This window comes from Dendrobates tinctorius, unplaced genomic scaffold (genome assembly GCF_039654945.1).
Source record: "Dendrobates tinctorius isolate UK_male_01 unplaced genomic scaffold, ASM3965494v1 ptg000120l, whole genome shotgun sequence".
NCBI lineage: Eukaryota > Metazoa > Chordata > Amphibia > Anura > Dendrobatidae > Dendrobates > Dendrobates tinctorius.
In genome coordinates, this window is record NW_027361788.1 from 38,427,501 (window position 1) to 38,441,771 (window position 14,271).

Consider the following 14,271-nt stretch of genomic DNA (forward strand, 5'->3'; position numbering starts at 1 on the left):
ATGGCGGATCCGTTTTTTTCACAACCTGGCGGATTTTGACTGATGGTCAAAAACGGAAGTGTGAAAGAGGCCTTACCGGTAACGCTCTTTTAGTGAGTCCACGACAGAACCCACTGGAGAGAGGGATCCGCCCATAGGAACAGGAAACCTACAGAAATAAAATGGGCGATCCACCTCTCCTCCTCCATTGGATTTCAGAGTACCAGGAGGACCGCCAAATAATAGGCAAAACACTATCCTTTTATGTTCAAACTTACTCTATATCTAAGTAAATGTAATCTATTAGTACGCGCTCTATTAATTTTAGGGAGGAAAGTGAGTGGGTGCTGTCGTGGACTCACTAAAAGAGTGTTACTGGGAAGTAATCTGGCTTTTTATCCTTCGCCACAACAGCACCCACTGTAGAGACTTTCAGAGACCTTCACCTGGGAGGGACAATAGTGCGGAGAACAGCTCTGCTAAAAGTTAGGTCAGAAGAGGATGAAAGATTGAGCCTGTAGTGGTTATAGAAGGTGGACGGAGCCGACCAAGTTGCAGCCTTACATATGGACGTCTCCCCTTTCCGCCCAGGAGGATGCCATAGCTCTAGCGGAATGCGCCCTAATACACTCCAGAGGATTTTCATTTCTTGCAGAGTATGCCAGATAGATCGCGTCCCTGATCCATCGGGATAAGGTGCCCCTCGTGACTCCATACCCCTTTTTGCGTTCCCAGGGAATAATCCTAGATATGATAACAGGGTTAATACGTTCACAGGCCATGATGAATCGGGATATCCATTTGTTTCCTGTTACATTATAGCCATAAAGAGCTCCTAGACCGGATACCTGGACCTTTAGTGTATTGACAGATAGACCCAAATCCCTTCCCTTTTGTAGGAATTCTAGGATGGGTGCAATCGGAACTTGTCTAGAGTCAGGGTTTGTATGGAACTCTAGGAACTTCTTCCATATCTTGGTGTAGATCTTTGTGGTAGATTGCTTTCTGCTCTGTAGGAGTGTGTTAACTAAACCCTCTGAAAATCCCCTTTATTTCAGTGACTGCCTCTCAAGTTCCAAGCAGTCAAGTGGAAGCTGTTTACTTGAGGATGGAAGAATGGGCCTTGAGAGAGCAGATTGGGGGCTGAAGGAAGGACCCAAGTGTTTGATACTGACATGGTCTGTAGCCTCGAGAACCATGGCCTCTAGGGCCAAAACGGTGCGATTAAGTTTCTCCTCGCCTTCTCTTCTCTGATTTTCCTGATGACTTGTGGCAATAGTATGACTGGAGGAAAGGCGCCCGCCTGTTTGAACTGCCAAGGAGCTTGAAGGGTGTCCACTATTTACGGATGGTGTGCCATACTCAGAGAGGCGAATCTTCACACCTGTCTGTTTTTCCTTGTGGCAAAAAGGTCTGAGGAAGACCCTATAAGGATACGATCTTTTTGAATATCTGGTGATTCAGACACCAATCTCCTTGCCGTAACGTATGTTGGCTTAGGAAATCCGCCTCTAAGTTGTCCTTCTCTCTGATGTGAAGAACGGAAAAGGATAGATGTTTTTCGGCCAGATCGAAAATTATTCTTGCGGAAGACCTTCCGATCGAGTTTCGCCTTGTCTGTTCAGATATGCCAACGCTGTGGTGTTGACTGACAAGATTCTCACGTGCCTTCTTCAAAGCTGCAGAAGAAAATGGTATAATGCATAACTAACTGCATTCAGCTCCTAACTTTGAAGAATCCTGCAGTTCTTTATTCCACCAACCTTGGGACAAGGTATCCCCCATATGAGCACCCCATCCCCTAGGGCTAGCATGGGTAGTCACTATACGGGATGGTCTTTTCACCCATGGAACAACTCCCGATAGACGATTGTCATCTAGCCACCACGCTAGAGAGGTTAAGACTCCTGGAGATAAAGTTAATGCTCTTTTCAAGATGACCCTGCTGAAGTGTCTCCTCGACGAGAATCTGATGTTGCAATCTCGGGGTATGGTACTGGGCCCACTGGACCGCCGGGATACATGAAGTAAGGGATCCTAATAGGGACATGCATGGTTTGTCCATTGCTGCGCCAACCTTCACTTTTATCATTGATATCTTTATCTGTGGAAGCAGACACTTCTGACTTGTAGAGTCTATATGAAGACCTAAAAAGGACTGGAGGGTTTGTGGAACAAGCCTGGATTTCTTGAATACCTGAGCTCCCTACTATTAAAAAGTCATCAAGGTAAGGTATTTTTAAAGTGACCTTCTGACGCAGGAAGGCCATCACCTCCAACATCATCTTCGCGAAGATTCGGGGTGCCATGGAGAGGCTAAAGAACATTGCTGTAAATTGGAAATGATGAATCTCGCAGACGAGAGACACCGCTACTCTGCGGTATCTCTGATATCTGCCATGGATAGGAAGATGATGATATGCATCCTTTAGATCTAAGCCAGCCATCATACATCTAGGTAAGAGAAGCTTAATGGTAAATCTGATTGACTCCATTTTAAATTTACGGTCATAAATGAATGTATTTAATTTCTTTGAATTAATAATCGTTCTGAATGAGCCATCAGGCTTGGGAACCAGGAATAAGGGGAAAGAGAATCCTCTTCCTTCCTGTCCTTTTGGAACCTCAATTAAGACATTTTTGGCTAATAAGCTTCGAATCTCCACCTTGAGGGCCTCCTGTTGTATTGGTCACTTGAGAGATGTAACGATAAATGATTCGTGGGGAATATGGTGGAATTCTAATTTTAACCCCTCTTTGACAATGTTTAGAATCCAAGAACTAGCCGTTAATTTATCCCATTCTTGGAAGAAAAATCTCAGTCTACCTCCTACCGGAGGGTCTGGTTTATCAGCATCTACTCCTTTCGGAAGGAAGATCCTTTAAACATAGCACCTTTTTGTTTATCTTTCTTTGTGGACCAACGACCTTATCTTTCTGCTGGCCTACCTTTGCGGAAAGGCCGTCTCTTGAATGCTCTCCTGTAGGATGGAAGAGATGGGTTAGGGAAACCTTTCTTCCTTTCCATTGCTTTAGTGAGCATCTCATCTAGGGCTTTTCCAAAGAGAAACACCCTCACTTGGGATAGCGCAGAGTTTCGACTTGGACTGCATGTCCCCCTTCCAACTTTTTAGCCATAGTATACGCCTGGCATTGTTAACCAAGCCCGCTGTCCTGGCTGCTAGGCACAATGAGTCCGCTGATGCTTCAGCCATAAATGACCTCTGATTAAGGGAATAGCAGCTTGCAATTTGTCTCTGGAGACCTTCTCTTCTATTTGTTGGTCTAGCTGATCAATCCATACCAGCATGGACCTGTCAGTACATGTACTGGCTACAGCTGGTTTGAATACACCTGTAGCTGCCTCCCATGATCTTTTTAGTGAGGCATCAGCCTTGCGGTCAAGTGGGTCCGACAACACGCCTGCATCTTCTACTGGTAGTGCTGAGTGTTTGGAGGTAGAGGCAACTGCTGCATCCACCATAGGGACTTTGGTCCATGTTAGCAATTCCTCATTGCTAAATGGATACCTCCTTAATGAAGCTGAAGGGAGGTAGCCCCTCTGATCTTGTTTTTCTTTTCCCACTCTTTTTTAATCAAGGTTTTTACTGCCGGAATCACAGGGAAGGCTCTCCTCTTCCTCTCTGCCAATCCTGCGAACATCATGTCCTGCATTGTTTGAGCTCCCTTTGCCTCTGTACACCCCATAGTGTTTCTAATGGATTTAACTAGACACTATCTAGGGGGAAGCATGAGCATTTTTCTATATCCGATGAGAATGGTGATGAGGACGTCAGTGAGGAATCGGAGGCTACTCCATGGTCGTTATCAGACTCTGAGCTATTATCAATCTTTTGGTCCTACTTTCTGTAGGCGTACTTGACTGACTTAAGGCCTGTAGTTCCTCCCTGATCATTGTGCGTATGTCCATATCTGACACTGCTGCATCCTGCACGGTCTCACTGATACACACCTGACATAACCTCTTGGGGTAGAAGTCAGGGAGAGGCTGCCTGCATAGGGCACACTCCTTATGCTTGGATTTTTGCTTTTTCTTGGTCTGGAAAAAGGGGAGACATAGCGAGAGAAAGAGGGTCAGCTTAAAAGGCAGAGTCCATACACTCACCCAGTGAAGCTATAGGTACCGGATCAAGAAGCCGTGGTACAGTCCTGCTGGCGTCCTTTGTGTCACTCTTACGGCTCATGTCCGTGGAGCCCCTGCTGGAGCGGTCCCTGGACGTGCCTGCACTTGCAGAATCCATTGCCGGAGGATGCGTACTCTGTCCTGGGGAAGACATTATGGCACCAATTTTCCCCAGCACCGCTGGGGTCTTATATGACCACTTCTCATTCAAATTTCGCAGCCCCCGCCTCGCCTGTACCGCCTCTTCCGGTTTGCCCCAGAAGTCCCCCAGTCGTTTCCGGGCCAGGAGCTCTCGTGGTGTCTTGCACATGCGTGGCCCGGCTCCATGCCTCCGGGACCGCGCCGCAGATACCAGCACTCTCTGAGGAACAGCTTCCGGTTTGCCCCGGAAGTCCCTCAGTCGCTTCCAGGGCAGGAGCGCTCATGGTGTTCTGCACATGTGCGGCCCCCGGCCCCATGCCTCTGGGACCGCACCGCTGCCACCAGCGTTCCAGGGGGAGCGGCGGCCTGGACATCTCCTCCTCCGCTCCTGCACTCCCACACAAGCCAGGACGGCCTTACCTGGATCCGACGGCGCGTCTCCTGCGTGAATCCCAGGTGGCCTCACCCGGACCCGGTGTTCAGCCATCCACCAGACGACGGGGAGCCGGAATACAGCACTCCCCCAGCCGCTGCTTTCAGACCACAGCCTCTGCCGTTCTCACGGACACTGCGCAGGCGGCGTGCTGGCCCAGGTACACTTCTTTCTGTGCAGGAATTCTTCCTGTGGCTCCCATAGGAACAGGAAACCAACTGAGGAGGAGAGGCGGACTGCCCTTTTTATTTCTGTACGTTTCCTGTTCCTATGGGCAGATCTCCAGTGGGTGCTGTTGTGGCGAAGGGTAAAAGGGTTAAATTAATAACCGCAACCCCATCAAGTCAGTTGTTTGAAAGGGCCACAACACCTGTGTGAGCTCTGAAACGTCTTCAGTATTTACATAGACTTGAAGCTGCTTCATATTTTTTTTCTTGAGTGTTGTAAGAAAAGTTTGCGAAAAAGATTGCAGGGCCTAATTCACAATCCAGGTCAGTAGTCCATGGTTGCCAGCAGGGCTGTGGAGTTGGTAAGCCAAACCTCCGACTCCAATGCCACCAAAATGGGCTCCGACTCCACAGCCAGACCAGAGCCATGCAAACCTGGTCCTACCGGTCGTCAACTCTTCTGATTAGTAAACCTGACGTGACATCATCATTGTGCTAACACATACACATGACATCGCCTACAAATTGGAAAAGACGTCGGAGATGTCGGCATGTAGGAGGAGGTTCAGAGGAAGACATGGACTAGTGACTTGGCTGCTGGACTAGGTCCTGCAAATCTTTTTGCTCATCTCTACCCTGTTTCGCCGTAAATAGGGCGCCCCCCGAAAGTAAGGCATGCTAGGGGGAGCACTGTGCCTGCTAATATAAGGCACCCCCTCCTCCTCCCGAAAATATGGCATACCTTGTTCTGTGCATGGGGCATGCAGTTGTGTCTCGCTCCCGCTGTCCGGTGCCCGCCACTGCAGCCGCGCTGTTCGCAGGAGTTAAAGGGAATCTGTCACCCTTTTTTTCGGCTTGCAGCTGCCGGCATAGACATCGGGGGCTTATCAACAGCATTCTATAATGCTGTAGATAAGCCTCTGATGTAACCTGAAAGATAAGAAAAACACGTTATATTATACTCACCGGGTTGGGCGGTCCGGTCGGACGCCTCCCTTCTTCATGCGATGACATCCTCTTCTCCCATCCTGTAATGGCTGCGGCGCAAGCGCACTGCTCTGCCCTGTTGAGGGCAGAGCAGAATTCTGCAGTGCGCAGGCACCGTACCTCTCCAGACTCCTGCGCACTGCAGGACTCTGCTCTGCCCTCAACAGAGCAGAGCAGTGCGCTTGCGCCGCAGCCATTACAGGACGGGAGAAGAGGATGTCATCGCATGAAGAAGGGAGGCGTCCGACCAGACCGCAACGCCCACCGGACCGGACCGCCCACCCCGGTGAGTATAATATAACGTGTTTTTCTTATCTTTCAGGTTACATCGGAGGCTTATCTACAGCATTACAGAGTGCTGTAGATAAGCCCCCGATGTCTATGCCGGCAGCTGCAAGCCGAAAAAAAAGGGTGACAGATTCCTGTTGTGAGTTCATTCTCTGGTTCACCAGTTGTGAGTTCTCCTTCCAGACTCCATCTGGTGGTAACAGGAGGTAGAGAAGCTGATTTGATCGGTGGAGATCTGCCACCTGAGAATGAGGATGACGATTGGATCTCAGGAGTCTCAGATTGGATTTAAGACAGCCGACGCCCTATTCAGTTGCTGGTGATTCCTTCTGGCTTGTCAGCTCTTGGTTTTCAGCTCTGTTCCAGTCATCTAAAGCTAAGTTTTTCTGCTAATGTTCACACTTGATTTTGTTGATCTATTCAGTTTTTTGGTGTGGTCAGCCAGCCTCTGCTGGGGGCTGTGCTGACTTTCCACTCTTATTTATCAGTATTTTGCCAATTGGCTTTTTGTCCCTTACTAGTTTGGTCTCTTTTTGCTCTGTCTCAGAATATTTCAGAGTGCTGATATAGTGGGAGAAGTCTAGTGCCTTCAGGGTTAATTTTGCTATCAGAAGTGTTGGACATGATTTTTTGTAGGGTTTTTTGCAGGTTGCAGACAGTGTCTCTCCTTTCCTTTCCTGTCTAGTTAGTTTGAGCCCCATCATTTGCTCAGCCTATTTTCCTGCCTGTGTTTGTGCCTTCATCTTGTTTCACAGTCAATACATATGTGAGGGCTGTCTATTCCTTTGGGGTCTGCTCTGGGGCAGTTAGTTTTCCCTTTTCTTGCTTTAGGCTTATTTAGTCCTTCGGCCATGACGAGGCGTCTAGGAACATCGTAGGCACGCTCCACGGCTTCTGCTAGTTGTGTGGTAAGATCAGTTATCTGCATAGTTACCAACCTCTCTGGTTTTCTGTGACTTAGCTTGTTTTGTTTTTTTTCTCCTCGGTGACCCATTCATAACAGATTCCCTTTAATCACAGCCTCGGAGCTGTGTGCCGATCTCCGCCCATGTGCCCTGCGCCAATCACAGCGCAGGAACCATGGGCCAGCTGACGTCATCCATAGCCTCTGATTGTTCCTGGGCTCTGATTGGTGGTGCATGCGCCCCGGGCCAAAGCACTGAAAGCAGCACCGCGGAGGGAACCAGTAAGAAAGTGAAACTGTGTGTGTGTGTGTGTGTGTGTGTGTGTGTGTGTGTACGGTACACACATGGGAGGCTGCAGTGGGATACTGTGATAATGGGAGGCTGCAGTGGGATACCGGGATGATGAGAGGCTGCAATACTGTACTGTAGAATGATGGGGGCTGTAACGGAATGATGGGGGTGCTGTATTGGGAACTGTAAAGAGATGATGAGGGCTGCAATATTTGGGGCTGCAAAATGATGATGGGGCTGCTACGGTAAAGGAACTGCTGTGGGTGATTGTTACAGTAACGGTACAGTATCCAGAAAGTGTGTGGGAGCCATTTTAGAGCCCTTATGTTTTGTGGCCCTGTGTGGGAGTCAGGCAATTACAGTACCGTACCGTAGTGTGTTACTTTGATTTGTTGTCTGCTTTTCTGCTGAACGGTCTATATATGACTACTGGTTTTATGCTACAGAACGTTCCTTAGGCTACTTTCACACTTGCGTTTTTTTGCGCTGTGTATCATGCGTTTGTGTGCGTTTCTTTGTGTGTTTTGGTGCGTTTTTTAAAAAACGCATGCTTTTTTGCGCATACGTGCGCATTACCATGCGCACCCATAGACTATAATGGGTGTTTGGCTGTAAAAAACGCATTGCGTGCGCATGTGTTTTTTGGGGGCAAGTCGGACACACAAAAAATGCAACAGGATGCATTTTGTGCGCCCGAGCGCACACTACAAAAAAAGCATGCGCATACAAACGCATGTGTATGCGCACCTATGCGCACTCATTTAAAAGATAGGGGGAAAAAACGCATGCTTTTTTTGCGCTAAAAAACAGCGCAAAAAAACGCAAGTGTGAAACCAGCCTTATGTAAGGGTAGAGCGTGCTGGAATGTTTCTCATGAAAATAAGACACCCCCCCCGAAAATAAGACATGGTGCAACTTTTGGAGTAATTAATATAAGATGGTGTCTCATTTTCAGGGAAACAGGGTAGATGCAAGATATTGGACAATTATGCAATACACTGCCGCTACAAAAAGTACAGGGCAGGCAAGTACTAGCCAGCCGGAAAAACAATGAAGAGGCTTACAACCCTTTAAGGGCTATTTCACACTTGATGTGTTATGGTATGTTCACAAGCAATATTGTTGCTGCTTTTTCCTGTAGGAAAACAGCAGGCAATTATTACAAAACCACAGTGGAGATCCTTCAGTAAAATGTGCATTTTTGGTGCTTGTTTTTGAGGTTTTGTCTTTTTCTACTCAGTACAATGGCTACAAAAATTGACCTGCTTACTGTTTTGTTTTTTAATGCAACATAGGTAAAAAAAAGTTGTACTTGAATGACAGTTTATATTTTTGCTGCTCTTATAAAAAAAAAATGCTTTGTGTAAACAAACTAATACAGATTGGCTTTTTTTATTCTTTATTTTACGACTTTTTCTCTTTGGTATGAACTCATTTTTGCCGTTTTTTTTTTTTCTTATTGCTGATGACAAAAATATAGGGCAAATGTATGTGTGAACTAAACAAATTGTACACTCCTCCTTAACCCCCTAAAGTCCAATGATGGGCATAGCCAGTCACTGGACGTCTGTTTCGCTTTGAGACTATGGAGGCTATTGAAGCATGCCAAAATTTAAAAAAAAAAAGGTTTTAAAAAATAAATAAATATAAAAGTTCAAATCACCCCCTTTTCGCCCCATTCAAAATAAAATTAAAAAAAAAAAAGAAAAAAAATCACACATACTTGACATCGCCGCGTTCAGAATCGCCCGATCAATAAATTAAAAAAAAAAAGGATTAAACCGATCGCTAGATGGCGTAGCGAGAAAAAAAATCAAAACGCCAGAATTACTTTTTGTATTAGTCTAGCCTGATGAAGAGACCTGAGTAGTCTCGAAAGTTGGCAATGTATTACCATCTTTTCAGTTAGCCATTAAAAGGTATCAACTACTGAGGACTCTCAATCCTGAATATTTTTTTGGCCGGGAAGATATAGATCACCAATGATTATGATGTCTGTAACATGCCATATATAAAGAGGGATTATGGGGATGCATAGAAAATGTAGGGCAATGTAGGAGGAGACTATAGGACATGTATCTGTAGAGCAGCACAAAGGGGAGGGTCTGCAGGAACAGACGTGGGATTTTCTCAGGACGCATATATACAATAAGCAGATAGAGAACAGAGTGATTATGATGTTTTGTATGAGGAGATGGAGGAACACGGGAAGAAGAGCAGGGACATGTTAAGTATAAGAAACAAGAATTAGGGAGAGCAGCAGATTCATGGCAGCCATGTGCCATAGTAAGGGGACTGCAGAGACATCACAGGCCAGCATGGAAGACAAGGCAGCAGATGTGCTGAATATGCATATAGGTGGGGATGCACCACTCATAGAAGCCAACAAAGGGGAGAAGGAGAGAGCAATCGTGATGTACACATTTACAAAACATAATACATAGGGGTGTCCAAATGTATAGCACACGTGTAAGGCTATGTACACACGTAGTGAAAAGTGCTGCGGATTTTTCCGCGCGGATTTGGAAAAATCTGCAGGTAAATCCGCAGATCAAAAGAAGTGTGGTTTACCTGCGGATTAGCCCTGCGGTTTCACACCTCTACAATGGAGGTATGAAACCGATGCGGATTCCGCACTAAGAATTGACATGCTGCGGACTTGAAACTGCGGAAAAATCCGCAGCATGTGCACAGCGGTTTTCATTTTACCATTGAAAACAATGGTACTGTACAACGCAGCTAAATCTGCTGCGGTTCCGCAGAGCCAAAAAAGCTGCGAATCCGCAGCAGAATCCGCAACGTGTGCACATGGCCTAACGCCTCATTCAGCTGTCCATTTTTTCACAAAATCTGCTGCATCAGATTTACATGTTTGGCCCATGTACACATTTTTACCATCTGAGCTTCAATATAAAAACATTCATTAAAAAAAAATGTAAGCTTGTCCTAGTAAATGAACAAAAAAAAACAAAAAACAAAAAAAAAAACAGCACTCAGAAGCCACGAATAACATACACTGACCCCCACCGATTTGGATGGGAGAGTTTGGTCCTATTTATTTTTTATGCTAATATTGTGGACACACGGTCTCCAAAAAATGTGGACGTGTGAAAGCTCTAGACTATAATGGGTGCGTGTTCTATCTGTAAAAATCACAGCTAGAAGACATATCTGAAGAATCAGCATCTGAATGAGGCCAAAGGCTATGTTCACAAGTTGCGTTTTACTGCGGCTCCTTTATGCAAATTAAAAGCTACATTTTACAGTATCAGCAAAAGCTATGAGATTTCAGAAATCTCATACACATATTGTTTTTTTTTCTGACTGAATTGGAAAACTGCAGCATGTCTCTTTTGGTGCTTCTGCAGTGTTTTTTTCACCCATAGAAAGGAGAAAGCGCAAAAAGAAAAGAAGTAAAAACGCAGGTATTAGGCTTTGCTGCGTTTTTGGTGCCACTAAACTGTATCAGTATTAAAAAACGCAGCAAAAAAGATGCAAAAAAGCACCAAAACCTGCTTTTTTTTTAAACTGGTTCTTTACTGCTAATAGAGCAGGTTTTGCTGCAGCAAAAATTCAACGGGTGAACATAGCCTAAGGGATTTATGGATTATCAAAAGTGGAGGATGGGGAGATATATCTAGATATATGGATTGATACACATGTATACATACACACACAATTTAGGCCAGAGACACACTACTGGTTAACAAGGCGACAAAACATTACATAGCAGTCAGCCTAGTGTTATTCTATGGGGCAGATCACATCTGCGATTAATTTTCTCATGCCAATTCGGCATGAGAGAATAATGCTGTGATTGGCAGCGACTCTCTGCTCACCTGCACCCATACAAGTCCATGGGCGCAAGTGAAACATCGGACTGCAGTCTGATGACATCCCAGTGCAGTCCGATATATGGTGAGTCAGGCCGTGAAGGAGATGGAGAAATTACTATCTCAGTCTCCTGTGCACCTGTGCTATTATTCTCTCATGCGAGAGGATCAGCTCACAGCAGCATGACACTGAGCAGAGCTGGGGCCGAGTGTCATTGCATCCAATGTCATATGTGATTCCACCATTAGACGGTGACTGTAGTGGTGCCAATCTAAAGAAAAAAAATCTCAGAAGTTAATTAAGTGTCCACACAAAGAAAGTGGGGCAGGAGAGGAGGTGACCAAGCAAGGGTTAAAAAAAAATAATAAATGTTCCAGTTTTATATATTTACCCTGCTTAGTCACGTCCAAAATATATTTCATATTTATCCTATTTAGTCACTTCATATACCTTCCATTTGTATCTTTTACCCCTCTGATCACCTCTTAGGGTATGTGCACACTGTGCGGATTCTGCTGTGGTTCCGCAGCGTTTCTGCAGCTGCGGGTCTGCAGCAGATTCTGCTGCGTTGTATAGTACCTTTATTTCCTATGGAAATTAAAAAACGCTGTGCACATGCTGCGGATTTTTCCACGCGGTTTTGCTGCGGTTTACATTCCGCAGCATGTCAATTGTTTGGTGCAGAAACGCTGCAGTTTTACACCCCATCCATTATGAGGTGTAAAACCGCAGATTTTACCTGCGGTTTTCTCTCCAAAATCCGCACACCAAAAAAAACTATGTGTGGACATAGCCTTACCTTCTATATCTTCCACTTTTATCCATTTACCCCTCTTAGTCACTTCCTATATCTTCCGTACTTACCCAGCTAAGGGTATGTGCACACGCTGCAGATCCGCAGCAGTTTTGCAGGCAGTGTACAGTATAATGTTATCCTATGGATTTTTCCGTGCGGAAAAGATGTCAATTCCTTCTGCGGATTCTGCTGCGGTTTGACACCTATTCCATGGTCCAGGTGTCAAACCGCAGGTCACTTTACCTGCGGATTCGCACGGAAAAATCCGCAGTGTGTGCACATACCTTCAAGGGTGTGTGCACATGTTGCGGATTCTACTGCGGATCCGCTGCGGTTTCTGCTGTGGTGTACAGTACCATTTAAGTCAATGAAAAATGAAAATCGCAGTGCCCACGATGCGGAATTTTTCGCGCATATTTGCTGCGGATTTAAAACCACAGCATGTCACTTCTTTGTGCGGATTCCGAAGCGGTTTGGAACCTGCTCCATGATCAGGTGTCAAACCGCAGGGGAAAACCGCAGGCTAATCCGCAGAAAATCTGCAGGTCTTTTGACCTGCGGATTTAGGCAAATCCGCGCAGACAAATCCGCAGCAGATTCCAAAACGTGCGCACACACCCTCAGTCATCTCATTCACACTCTGATATAAAAACATGGCTCTACTACTGATTAGTAATAGAGATCATTGTTTTTGTTAACGCAGAGATGCGGAAATAGATAATGACATCAACGCTTAGATCTATCATAGACGAAAGTGCAGGGATTTAGATTTATCATTTCTGAGGTAAATGTTGGAGAGGTTCAGTGAGAAAAATGATATTGATGTGTCCATATATTATAATTGAAGGTGTACATGTAATTTCTGAGGTAAACATTGTTTATTTTGCACCAAATTCAATAAAGGGTTAACAAAAGTGTGGGGCTCAGTTATACCAATGATTAGAGACATCAAACATTTGGATACATCATATATGGGGGCATGGGGGGGGTATATTTATCATTTCTGATGTAAACATTTATGGATTCAGTGAGAAAGGATATAGATGTGTCTATATATTATAATTAGGGGTGTACATATAATATCTGAGGTAAATGTTTGGAGCACCAGTGTGAAAAAATAATATGGAAATGTCTATATATTATAATTGGGGGTGTACATATAATTTTTGAAGTAAATGTTGGGGGGGGGTCAGTGAGAACAAGGATATGGAAATGTCTATATGTTATAATTGGGGTGTACATATAATTTCTGAGGTAAATATTGGGGGATTCGGTGAGAACAATAACATGGACGTGTGTGTATACATTATAAATGGGGTATACATGTATTTTCTGAGGTAGATGTTGGGGGGATTCATGCAGAAAACCCTTATAAATGATTAGACACGTATACAGACACGACGTGTATAAGAGGAGAGGGCTGTACATCTGATTTATGAGGCAATTACAGCAGGTGGGCGCTATATAAAGGCTGCCTGCTTAACATGAGGTACATATGAGGAGACATATATGTGTCCCCCTCACACACACGCCACACATGACCGCGCACTCACCTGTCAGTGGCTCCGGCCTCTCCGCCTCTTTCGACATTTATTTCTCCACCAAGAACATGGCAGTTCCGACACATTGAGCCAGACTTCAGGAAGCGTCAGGTGCAACGGTGAGCGGCGGGCAGGACAACCAATCAGCAGCCGCGCTCAGAGAGCACAACCAACGAGCCTCCAATCAGAGCGGGAGGGAGGTGGGAGTATGCAAATGCAGCGTCTGGAGCAGTGCGCAGGTGCTCCTTTCTCAGGAGGAGGATGAGGAGGATGGGGATTTATTATTATTTATTTATTTTTTTAGTCTGTATTGATGTTTCTTCTGCATAAAGAGTGGGGCAGTCATATCACCGAAGGGGGAGGTTCTAAGCTTTAAACCTCTTCTCTTATATTAAGCCCTCATTGACTAGACATTTCCAGCCTTAAAAAAAAAAAGTTTTCTGTTATTTTTTTTAATCAGTTTTAATTTTTGTACTATTTCTCTAAAATATGTTTAGAGTGCCCATCGCTGTGTTTTTTTTTCTAATGACAAATCCAGTTATAGAATTAAGGCTATGTGCGCACGTCAAGCATTTGCTTGCAGAAATTTCGGCAAGGTTTCTGGATCTCTTGGCAGGAAAAACTCCGGGTTTTGCTGTGATTTGGTGCGTTTTTGCACCGCAATGAAGGTTTTTTTTTTTAGCTAAATAATGATTTAAAATAAAAAAAAAGGTTTTTTGGTTCAATCCCACCTTTTTCATGCTGATGCAGTGTGGTATCAGGGTA

General features: G+C 45.1%; 1 protein-coding gene across 9 annotated transcripts in view; it reads right to left on the bottom strand.

Moving 5' to 3' along the window:
* Window positions 1-13,637, bottom strand: part of RALGPS1 (Ral GEF with PH domain and SH3 binding motif 1) — a 1,264,350-nt gene extending 1,250,713 nt beyond the window's left edge. For 7 of the 9 annotated variants that reach the window (XM_073541171.1, XM_073541175.1, XM_073541174.1 and 4 more), the window contains exon 1: window positions 13,519-13,637. The gene's annotated coding sequence lies outside the window, so the exon portion shown is untranslated. The remainder of the gene's footprint in view (window positions 1-13,518) is intronic. The other 2 variants (XM_073541170.1, XM_073541169.1) reach the window with 1 other exon arrangement.
* Window positions 13,638-14,271: the final 634 nt, after the last annotated feature.